Here is a 12,739-nt window from a genome sequence, read left to right on the forward strand (position 1 = left end):
CAGACAAATGCGAACAGTCGTCAACATGGATGGTCACAGTCAGGTTTTCATTCATTAAGGGATAAATTTGTATCATCACAAGTTTAGCCCCAGCTTTCCCATCGTAATAAAATTATACAAATATACCCAAAGACACATTTCACACACAAATCCAAGGATTCACATTCCTTGAAAATCATCAGGTTGCTTCCATCCTTGAAATTTCTAGGACAGCAGTTCATAAGAACAAGGTCAAGCAGCAGACAACAGGGACAACAAAGCTACAAACCGGCAGAGAGCAACGACGGTCATCTCTGATCGTTGTTGCTCTCTCGGTCGATTATCCCACACCAACAGTGGGATTGCAACAAGTGACCTACAAAAAAGAATGAAAAATGGCAGCTGGGGTAAAATGTGGCGAGAACAGTTTGAAACTAGCTCCCAGGTGCAGGGCAGAAGTTGTGTAGAGTTGGAAAATAGCTCTTGATCAATAAGAAGCGAAGAAGAGCCCTAAGGATTGGACCGTAGAGGACTGGAGTAAGGTCATCTTCTCTGATGAGTCTGAGCTTCAACACCTGCTCGTCTAATGGTTAGACAGAGACCTGGAGAGGGTTAGGATTATCTGAGCTGCTTGAATTTACCCAACAGCAATATGAACTACTGGTTGAGCGCATGCCACGACATGTGAAAGCTGTGATTGAAAATCAGGATTATTCCGGCAAATGTTGACCGGTCTTCTTATGTGCAAACATTTGTATTGTTTTGTTTAGTAATGAATATGACCTTGTTTGCTGTACAATATTTGAGGTGTGAGATCACTGCATAGTTTTTAGCGATTTTGGCCATTTGTCATTTTCTGCAAAAATTGCTTTAAATGGCAGTATTTTTATTTGAAATTTGGTAGAAAAGGTATCAGTAGTTTATGGAGTAAAACAAAAATCTTCTTTTCACTAAAACACATACTTATAAATGTAAAAGTCCGAGAAAGCGGTCTCTTCATTTTCTCGGGAGCAGTATATGTGTATGTGTGTTTACCTTCACCTGGATGTTTGCACACTGACAAACCTTCATGCTCACACACTTGAGCTGTCTCCATTTGTTTCTCTGCATGATGGCCCCGTGTCAGCTGCTGTCACTCAGTTACATGGCCACGGACGCACATCCTGACAAGAAGCTGCTTCAAGAAGAAATCAAGCTGTGACAAGTGTGTGTGCGTAGGGGGAGAGGGAGTTGCATTAAGAAAAAAACCCTCATGGCTAAGTGAACACACATATCTCTCATGAAAGCTTGTCATGCAGAAAATCTTGTAGACTCTGACTGCTTCGCCTGTTATCAAGCTTATCAAGTCTTCTTCGAGCAGATATTTTCTATTTATGAACCTGCACACTACAGGGATTAGTTGAGTGGATATGTATGGTTGGGTGTCATTCTTCTGCATTATTCAGCTGACATGGTCCTGACCATCACGTACAACTGACATATTTGTGCTGTCACTCACACTGCAGCATTTCCATGAATACACACATTAATAGAGTGCTCAGCTTTTGACAGACAAGTAGAGTCTGTGTTGCTGTCACAATGCGACAAATACTTCTCTACTATGGCAGACTAATCAAGCCAGTGACAGACAACCTCTTAACATATAGCTCATTTATCGCCAACTGAGATCCCCAGTTTTAAGATATCTTTTGACCAAGCGCATCCTAATTTGCCATTTTACTGTTGTTTGTGTCTTCAGTTTCCTTCAGGCAAACTGTGTGGTGGGTTGGCAGGAGCACTTGATTAATGGAAAGGACACAGGCCCACTAAGATTTTGCAGTAGGTCCATGGCAGTATTTCATGGCCTGACATTATGGTTTATTATGATGACCTAGGTTATGTTTCCTGCCTTGTGTTAAATTGTTATTTTAGTGATTTTTTTCTTTTTTTTTCCCAACGTCAAACAGAAATGTAATTATAGGCCTTTTAATAAGTTATTCTAAGCTGTTGTTTTAATCATGGTCTGAGTTTAAACAAAGTTCAACTAAAGTCAGTTATTTGCATTTATGTATTGCAGAATTCCCCTCTGCTCTCATTCAATGAATCTATCCATGAAACTGCAGCAAAAAGATACATAAGGTCAATAGGTCTTTGCCCCAGATGCCAGTTTGTGTGTGTGTGTGTGTGTGTGTGGGGCAGGTGGCAGAGGGGGTAGGTTAAAACAGCAACGAATGGCCTTGCCATTGGCCATATGGAGCTGATGCTGACGTGAAACTTGTGTAGAGCAACATGAATTCAACATTAATCTACTACATTTACTACTAATATAAGTAAATTATTCTCCAACAATCGGAAATTAGCTCACCAAAATCATTGAATACAGGCACAGCACTCTTTCTAACTCTGTTTCCAATATGAAGGAAAAATATGAGACTGTTGGATTATTTATTTGTTTTTTTGTCCAGATGAGCCTTTTTTTTAATAAAACATGCGAAGATACCAAAAAAATTATGTTGTATAAAATCTATGGTATCTTAGCATGTCTGGCTTACTACCTCACAAACCAAAGAGGAAATAGTAACCTTTGCAATTTAAGAAAACACAACAGCATTTTCTGCCTCTAACACAACACTGTAGTTTCTGTGGTTTGTTTTTGGAAGGACTCTACAGTGAATCGCTATCACACTATCCATAACGCTTCAATATGCATATCTGCAGTTGCTAAGATTTTATAGCATAATTACTGTACAGGATTAAATTTTGTAAAAACTCAATAGACAGACACAGAAAAGCCGAGTTTAAAGAAGAATCTATTTCACTGACTGGGCCTAACCAAATATAGGTTTTACTTCGTCTGCCACCAGCTCTCCGACTTGGCAGAAAAACAGGACAGCAAGTCCAGCAAACAAGTTCTTCAGAACACACATAGATTTTTGCCTTGTTTGCTAGAAAGAGGTTGGTATAAAACCCAAAATGTCACAACCATCTGTACGTGGCTTTTCTTGGCACATTGACTTAGATCTGTAACACTCCTGTCTTTCTCTAAGCTGCTTCAGGCTCAGTGGAAAGTTTTCTAATAATTATCCTTGTTTAGGTCAGCCATGATTTTTGCAAATAAAAGTTTTGTTTTTACTTCCACTTTAGTTCCATTCTCAGTGTGTAATAGGTGGCTAAAAGCGTCAGTGTTGGCTCTGATTAAGTACATGAAGTGGCCGAGATCACAGTACAATTAAGGGAGAATGAAGAGTAAGTGTTGGAATGATTGCAATCAAAGGCGGGTCCAAGGAACCCCCTTTCTAATTGACTGTCCTTACACAGTAACTATTTCATATGCTAAGCAGCAGCCACGATAGCTACATAATTATTATGAATATATTGTGTCTCTGTGAATGCACAAAACAGAATTTGTCAAGAACAAGTCTGATGTGAAATTGTTTGTCAAGCAAATATCACGGACTTAATTAGATTTGCAGTGGCTATTTTTATTTTTTCTGAGATGACAGAAGGAGCATTGTTTCTACCTCGGTCCCAGGCAGGCTGTCTGTTCATAAGACAGATCATTTGTCCAGAGTGATGCGATGAGAAAATTATAGTTTGGAGCTAAACAAGCAGCAGCTTCATAGAAATAGAATAAAGACATGAAATATCTGAGCACCTTTGCAATGTGTTTCTGTGTGTGTTCTCTGGTCGTGCAGTGGTTAGCACCTTTGCCTCACAGCACATAGCTTGTAGGTTCTCTACAAATATGCTGGTCCAAAGACATGCAACTTGAACTTACTTGGTGACTCTAAATTGCACGTCAGTGTGAGCATGAACCATTATTTGTCTCCATATGTCAGCCTGTGATTGACTGGTGACCTGTTGGGTGAACCCCGCCCTCCCCCAATGTCAACTGCGATTGGCTCCAGCCCCCTGTGACCCTGACAGATCAGTGGTATAGGTAATTGATGGATGGACAGTCCTTTCCTTTCAGTGCATTTTAGTATATGTGGAAATTGCAAATATTGATGAATGATAAATGGCATATATGTTGTCTTGGTGTCAACAGTAAAACACCAACTTTTTATGCACAAAAAACAGGGACCGAAAAGAAAAGAAACATTCTTCAGCCGTTGACAAATAGCACTCAGGCTCAGTCACAACATACTGTCTTCTGTCTGTATGTGCTATGAATGGTGCTCTCTGAGTTTCCAGTCTGTCTTGGGTTAATTGTTCTTGAGGGATTTACACATTTGATGGGCTCGATCTGCTGGTTCTATATCTGTGCTTCTGCTTTGTCCATATTTCTAATAACATCCATATTCCTAATTTCATTGCTTCATCTCACATTTTTTTCTTTGTTGCCAGTAAGTACTAGCTACAACTGAAGTTGTGAGCAAGAACCTGTGCTGAATAATTGTCAACTATGCTGTTTGTGCGCATCAAAAGGTTGTCAATGTGCAGTCACTGTAACATCTACAGTAGTGCAGGAATTTCCTGTCTGTAGGTAAAACCATCTATTCTAATCACAGCATATCACATGCAAGAGGAAGAATAATGGTGTGTGAAGTGAGAGAAAACCAGATTGTGCGCTTGAAATATTCTATCAGTGCACTTTACTGTAGCTATTGTTCATGTTTCTTATTGGAAAGAGGACCTGTAAGAGACACTTGACAGGTGTAAAATGTGCCATTAGCGAGGAGCATGATTTACTTTCAGGATGAGGAAAAATGTTTGTTTGTTTGTTTTTTTTTTTTTTTGGATGCAAAATGGGAGAGGCAGACACCGAGCCAAACCTGGTGACCAGGTCATCCCACAGAGAGGAATCGTGGGAGATTCAGATTTGATGGATTTTTGTGAGAGAGAAAAGCCAACAAACTCAAGTTGCGGGTGCACTGTAGACTTAGTATGGCACTTCCTTGTCTAGAATCAAGTCAGGTCTCTTGCAGGTTACAGGCAGGAGTCATTATAGCCTTGTCAGGGATGATGGAAAAGTGTAGTGGAGGACTGCAGTCATATGGGTCAGCCTATCAATTTTTCAGCATTGTTAGTTTTCAAGGAGAGCGGTTCACAACGTATTGTTAGCATGTCTTGCAGACCATAGTTACTGAATTAGACATGGAGAAGATAAAAAAGAATAAAATATTTTGAAGGCTTTGCAGCCAGAAATAAAACTGTGGCTCTTGCGTCATTTAGCTGCCTCTGAATGGCAAAAAGTCATCTTCATTATAAAAATATTTTCATTTCATGAGTTCACGAGAATGAGACATCCAAAGACAAATGTACTAAAGTTAATATTTAACAAGCCCAATAAGAACAAGCTGGGCATTACAGGGACAGTGGAATTAGAAGGATCTGTTTGACAAAAGCGAGGAAAGTGTTGAGGTAGATTTGGAGGAGGATCAGGGGAAGACCATCAGTCTGTGTCTGATGCCAAGCCAGCAGGCATGCAGAGCTCCCCAGTGAGGAGAAGTCACTTCCAGCGTGTTCCAAATGAACATAAAACTGGTTTGCAGCTGGATGGTGCGACAGGCTGACAGCCGTATTGACTCAGTGCTCAGAGGAGGCTGAATTAAATCAACATACAGCTCTTGACTGCATGTCCCATTTCCAAAAAATTCCCCTTTTTGAATATTAATGGTCTATCTGATATTTCTGTAAAAATGTTGATATTCACATTCATCAGTTACTAACTGATGCAACCCTAACCCTTGTGGGTGTATCCTGAAAATGGAACAGTTTTAATGGTTCTGCTCTGTTGAAGGCAAAAACCTTTTCAATGTCTGAAAACAACTCAAAGAGTAGATAACACATAATTCCTGGTGTAGTCATTACTAAACCTACACATCTACTGTACATACTCTGTATTTCTGCCGGAATCAGCGCTCCACTTTGAGTTTCCTGTAGTTCTTTCTCTTTCCTTTTCAAATGTTGCTGTTTTTAATCACAAATTAATAGACTTTACAAATATAATAAATCTCATGAATTGCAGATTGAAGTGAAAACAAAATTTAGCACACCAAGGATTCATAATGAAGCCACATAATCAGTTCATTTGGGTTCACTGATGGAGTGGGAGCCTCCTAGACTCACTGCAGGAAATCACCTTCGCCCAGGGAGCACTCAGGGAACCTCCTGTGCCCTTCCCAGCTGCTGCAGGCACCGAACACAGGCTATTTACCTTAGATTGGTGGTGGCAGTGGAGATGTGACAGGAAACAGACACAACAGTGAAGGCTGACAGACAAAGATGGGTGAGACACAAGAATGTTTGAGAGATTGAAACAAACAGGGAGGGAGTCCATGGAAACAGTAGAAATGAGAGAAGAGAGGTGACTGGAGGGAAATTTTGGCTTACGTGAAGTAGGGCCGTGAGACTTCATTTGAAGACTTCTGAGTCCATTTGTGAAACCCAAATCAGGCGCGCGAGAAACGTCTGGCTGCTGCAGCCATGTTTGCCCTGCCAGTTACACAAACATTCACTCAACCTTTAAAGAGAAGGCTGTCACCTAAGTGCACTTTCCGAAGCAAGCCCCTTCAAATAACCACCTCCAACTCATCTTCAAACATGCTCACCCTTAGAAAACCCTTCAGAAAAATGGGGAGCTCAGCCAAACCATTTAATGTAATTAGTATTTGCTAGACTGGGAGCAGAACGCGCTGTCAATTCTCCTGAAAGATGTGAGCTAGAAAAACTTTTCAGCGCTACAGCACCTCAACTAAGAACGAAAGATTGGAAGTTATTTTCTGAGAGCCTTTATTGCAATTTCAGACTGCACATCTCCTTCTATCTCCTCCAGAAACACCCTCTAATTTTCACGTCCCTAATGCGGCGGGATCACTCTTGGAAATGCTGAGAGCCCAAGTCGTTTTGTGTCACTGTTGAATGAAATGAATGATGCGTAGAGGAACAAAATAAGAAATTTATGATAGTTGCAGGCAACTCTCTTAAATTTGAGTTAATGAGGGGGAAACTTCTAAACTTCTAATGCCACAGCTCTCAACTCTCGCAACACCCCCTCGCAAAAACTCAGTTTCCTTGTGACTGAGATTTTTTTTTTTTTTATTTGATCATTTATTAAACATGAGTATATCGTGTATCTGAGTGAAAGTCAGAGTTTTATTAGACCTACAGCATACAACTGTAAATGCAATAAAAGCGTCCCACTTTGTTTCAGGCATCTCAAAGTTACAAAGTTGTGGAAAATTCCTGTCTGATATTTGTATTTCCCTCCGCTGGCAGGGCTTTGGCAGCTCAAACTGTATATCAAAGCTCAGTTGAGTCAGAATGCCATAACATGAGCCTTCAAAAGCTACATCCTCAGCACTGTGATTACTCTTTTCTTCCTTCCATCAACCCACATAAAGACTCCCACAGTACACACACACACACACACACAGAGTACAGTTGATGGCTGTTAAACATGATTGATGGTCAGATTTGTGTTTGCTGCATTTGTCCTGTACTCCATCAGCTCCTGCGGCCTGCCAAATGCTACGCCAGTCTGCCGCCCATCAAAGGGCCTCTCAGCAAGAATCCTCAACGCTCTGTGCAGTCGCCATACAAACATTCGCTGTCCTCCTCTTCCTCCTCCCCCTACACCTTTCTATATTCCACCTGCTCCATCTCTCTTCCCCTTCGCTGTCACATGGATGAGTCTGCAAGGTTGTGCAAAAAAAAATAAAATAAGGGCCATTATTATAAGTTTTATTGAAGTGCTGAATAGGAATGAGCATCACCCGCTGCTTTCTACAGACAAGCAACTATTAAAGGAGGGAGGCGGGAATCTAACTGAGGGTGAGCGTCCGTCAGGCGGCCAGAAGAATTAAGGTGCGGATGGAGTGATGGAAGTCTGATGCAAGCACGTGTCTGTATGCTGGAAATGACATGCTGCGACATTCATTTTCATTTGGAATACGAGCTCTCAGAGGACAGAGAGCGGACAACTGTAGTTATGTGGAACTGACTTGTTGAATAGAGGAGCTCAGGGGTTGAATTGCTTCTGGTCTGGAGATTCTGTCTGTTGTCCGGCCTCCTTCCAGCTCCAAAGGGACTCAATCAGAGAACTGATGTTCTCGCCAGTATTTGAAGTCTTTGTAAAATTCGCCAAATACCAGGAACAAAATGAGTCATATCAGCCAGCTGTGAGCAAGGTGTCAAAGACGAGTTCATAGCAGTCCTTCAGTTATCTCCGTCTCTGGCAAACGCAAGTGACATTTTTGACATCAAGAGTGCCTCACATCTGCTTTTTAAAACATTCTGCATGGAACTCTACCTCTGTTAAATTGAAGAAAAGAACTCCACAAGAAAATAAATTATATATAAGTTTGAAATCTGCGGGGAAATTGTCACTTCACTGCACTAAATTGAGTCCTTTGAGGCTTGAGCATTTTTATTTAAATTTATTTGAGGCATTTGTCCTGAGTCATTTGCCAAATGGCTCAGTCAAAGACAGCGACACAAGTGGCGACCGAGAGTATAAACAAAGTCATGCAATTGGTCATGGACACACGCTGCTTACCTGAATTAATTACAGAAACTGCCTTTCATGGTGCTGAGACACCCAAGGCCCTTCAGTGTCGACATTTATGATACATAGGTAGCATGAAATGTGTAGATGAGAAAACTGGCATCAGTGAAGAATTAATGAGGTACAATTTCTGTCCAAGTCCAGACTGTTTTGGACTCTGCAGAGGCATCATGCTATAATTTGTCACATTTGTACGCACTGACTGCCAAAGACACACAATACAGGGAAGTTTGGCAGCATCAAGCAAACAGGAGATTTATGAGACTTGCTTAGTTTTTGAAAGGTAGCTTCCAAGGAATACAGCTAGTTCTACCAGTGTTATGACACAAACTGGAAAGCAGTGGGAGGGCACGTCTACTACCTGTGTTTTACTTGATTATGCAGAATAAACGTGCCAGCTGTTGCACAGGCTATTTAACATTGTATTGTCATCACATAGATGGACTTAGATTAAGCAAGCAAAACGTCACAGTCAAACAGCAGGGGTGGAGATATCTTAATCTTTGGTCCATGTGAGTCCAGCTCCAAAGTCACTGTATATCGATAATTCCCATAATGCCATTTAACGCCTAAATTGAACACAAGAGCCTCTATAACCAATCTATTCAATAAAAATCACACTTCCAGTCACCATTATATTGTCAAACACAACACTGTCACGTGTATACAAGCGTGTACATGCATAGGCACAGAATAACACGGTTTATGTCCTCGTGTTTCATCATTTATTAGCAGGAGCATAAAAACTCATCACTTACTGTGTCCTAAAACTGCCTAAAAGAACACAAACAAACACACACACCGCAAGCTTTCCTCTCCATATGGACCTAAACACCTTTCAGTAGTAATCTAGATTGCCCCAGTATGGCTCCATTTTAATACATTAGGGAGACATATTCTAAAAGTAAATGAATTATCTACATGAATATTTCATTTGATAAAGGGTAAGAAAAAGTGACGAACAAAGCTGTAACAATCCAGATGTTTTACATTTCCATTTTCTCCAACCATTGTCAGTATTGATAGTTTCCAAGAATGTATTTTAATTTTGCTGCCTCTTTATTGCAAACACAGTCCTGTGCATTAATCAATCTCTGCTCTTGTTTCACTTGGCTATTACCTGTCTTTGAAATAACCAAACTGTACCAGACGGCCTTACCGTATGTGTAGAGCAACTAATTAAAGTGTAAAAATGTAACGGCTAACACCAGGAAGTAGTAGATGCTATTGTTTTGTTTCATGAAAAGGTGATCTCTTACTGGTGTAAATGTGCTGTAAGTTAAGTTATCAGCCGGATTCAGACCTTTCAGACTTACGCAAAATTTCCAATATAGCTTTTCGCTTGCCATATCAATCTGTTTCTGTTTTCAATTGGATAGTTATGAAATAATAACTGAATTGTGACCCATCGAAATATCTTAACCAGCCATACACATTTTATAACCATGGTGTGATCTGACAAAATCGTTTAACACATATATTAATGATAGCTTTTCTGTAAATGTGTCATATTTACATGCAAAATAATGATTTGCAGAGTAAGCAAAAGATCATCTTTCTTATTTTGACTTTAAAACAGCATACACTCTCTTATAAAGATATTGGTGGCTCTCTTGAATAAATATGAACCAGCCAATTCTGTTCAGAAGACCTTAGAAACCAAGCCTTGATATTATCTTGCAGGAAATCTCATCATAGGCTGGTGCCTAAACACTTCGAGGCCTAAAAATAATCACTTGAACTCAATCGGTTTCTCAATTTGATATCTGTTCTCCTCTGTACAGCAGGCTTTTTATACTCTCCTCTGACACTTAACTCAGTGTGCTGAAAACAAAACATAGTCTGTCTGCAACAGTTCTATTTTTGACTGTAGACTATAGCAATGTACAAATGTGAACTTCAACATTCTGGATTACAGATTCATTTCTGTTTCATGACTGACAAAGTATAAAGTGAGCGTGCGGAGCAGGAGTCTGGTGGGAGCCATAATGATGCAGGTCATTGGCAGTAATCCCACCGTGTGGCAGAATTTTTAGAGGCCTCTTAGTACTGTGTGTGGAATCTTTTTCCTGCAAAGCATTCAGATGCGACGCTTTATTAACTAGGAGGATGTGACCCAGATCTCAAAGGACAGATGTGTATGATGATTAAGAAAAATGATAGGTACAAATAGGCTAAAATGTTAAACAGCAGGAAACTACACAGCCTTTGAATTTTATGGGGCGATAGTTTATAAGAATAGGGAAACTTTAAAAAAAACAAAACAAAGAAATTTCTCTTGAGCTTACATCATGTATTAGGAAGGACCTGTGAGGGAACTCATGGAAGTAGGTCACAAAGAATCTAATCAAAGCTATAATATATCTGTGGTCGCTGCTCTATTTCCAATGTAGAATTCTCAAGAGGTACTTTAGATTTATATCCTTGGGAGAAAGACAGGCGAGGCGGAGCTGGGTCAGGCACATGCTGTTAGAACAGCGGGAAGTCATCTTCAGTTAACCTGTGGGCTGTGAAGTATGGCAATGAAAGCCTGTAATAATCTCAAGAAAGGCATCGATGTTCATCACTGCTTTGCTGAATGAATGAGCATTTGCGTGCGTGTCACAGCTGCCAATGAATTGCTGCTACATCCTACAGACACATGACTGCAACGGGTGGCAGTGCCAGAGAGGCTCCCTCCCACACAATTTCTCCAATTAGGCCATGGCTTAGTGGGTCAGGACAGACGGAGTGGAAAAATCTGGCCGCCGTACAGACACAGCAACTACAACTCAATCATCAACAGTAATTCTGAAATTTGTCATACGATAATCATTACCTGAAGTTGTTTCCTTGGGATCGGCCAAATTAAACTGTCTTATTGTCTGTATTGTTGTCTTAATGTGCTCTGGCTTGCCAGTGTCAGCACCATTTAGATCCAGCCAAAGACAGCTCCTTAAAAAGACATGACATTCCAACCTAAAGAGTTTGAAGGGTTTCCAGGAAGCGCCACAGTCATATTCTTTCAATTTCATCACAGCACATCCTGCCATTTTTAGTCATAGCTTTGATAAAACAGGCTTAAATCACGATTTGGGGTTTACTCTTTCTAAGTCCAGATCTGATGACAGGACACTCTGTCATGGGTTGACAAGGCTTCCCCATTCAATTTTGAGGCTGAGAAATGAAGCCAACCAGGTGCCAAATATTGCAGTCCTTTAAATGACCGCTAGAGCCCAGCTCCAAAATTCAGTCAGTCCTCAGACTCATAAATGTGTAAAGGCCAGTCTCTATCTTGTTTTGCCCTTAATTACTATACAGTGGTTGTGTTTTATTTAATTCAGTTTAAATTTAATTCTAGTTATCTATAATTGCGTGCATGGAGGGAAAGGGAAGTGATCAGACATTTGCCACAAATCACATTGCGCCGAAGCTTTGGCTTCGCACCCCACACCACGTTTTTAACTCCTCCCCAGATAAGACAAGACAAATAATAGAATAGCAGTGAAGAGCACAGACTGCTGTCGGGTTGACCTGCTGGGTGAGAGGAAGTCCTATTCACCTGCTTTTACATGAAAATATGAGACTAATATGTCAGTCATATCTTAAATCCACCTCATGTCACATTAAAAGGAGCAATGAAAAAGCCACTATAGATGAAACGGTCTCAGTAGACTACCCTAGAGAAACTGCAGTATGTGTGAGGTTGCACCGAGTAGATTTATGAGACAGATATGGAAATATATCATCAGCCCTCAATACACAAATATGCCAAGACTGATGGCCTGCGTGTATCAGGACACGTGTTCCTGAGCACCGAAAGCAAGTGACATTTCCTGCTGTGACTGCGTTGGTGTCAATTGTGTTGCATGTCCTGCAGAGTCACTGTATAACTTTTCAGCCAAGAACATTGTACCACAGATAACAACCTGCATGTTTTCAAGGACCTGTAATTTTTAAGTGCTGCATTGTGATCCTGGCAAATTTCACATTGATTTTGTGACAACCAGCTGTGTTGCGTCACAAATAGAACTGCAATTAGCGCTGCGTGACATAATAAGCAGAGTGTCTATTTTTACACGGTGATTTCCTGCTTTATGGTGACTTTGGCGCCTACATTTTGTTTTCCTCTTTGGAAATCACACGAAAACATATTATTGTGGGGGGAAAAAAAAAAAAAATAAATAACCAACCCCCCCCAACAAATGAAACCAAACCAAAAACCCTAACCTGGTTGATATTTTCAGATCAATGTGTCCTAGTTTGCTTTTGAGGCAAATGGGAATTACCGGG

The 12,739-nt window shown here is 40.5% G+C and overlaps 1 protein-coding gene across 1 annotated transcript in view; it reads right to left on the reverse strand.

Annotated features, from left to right (window-relative positions):
* tmtopsa (teleost multiple tissue opsin a) overlaps positions 1 to 12,739 on the reverse strand; it is a 46,389-nt gene that overhangs the window by 13,151 nt on the left and 20,499 nt on the right. The window lies entirely within an intron of this gene.

This window comes from Echeneis naucrates, chromosome 17, assembly GCF_900963305.1.
Source record: "Echeneis naucrates chromosome 17, fEcheNa1.1, whole genome shotgun sequence".
In the NCBI taxonomy this organism is placed as follows: Eukaryota; Metazoa; Chordata; class Actinopteri; order Carangiformes; family Echeneidae; genus Echeneis; species Echeneis naucrates.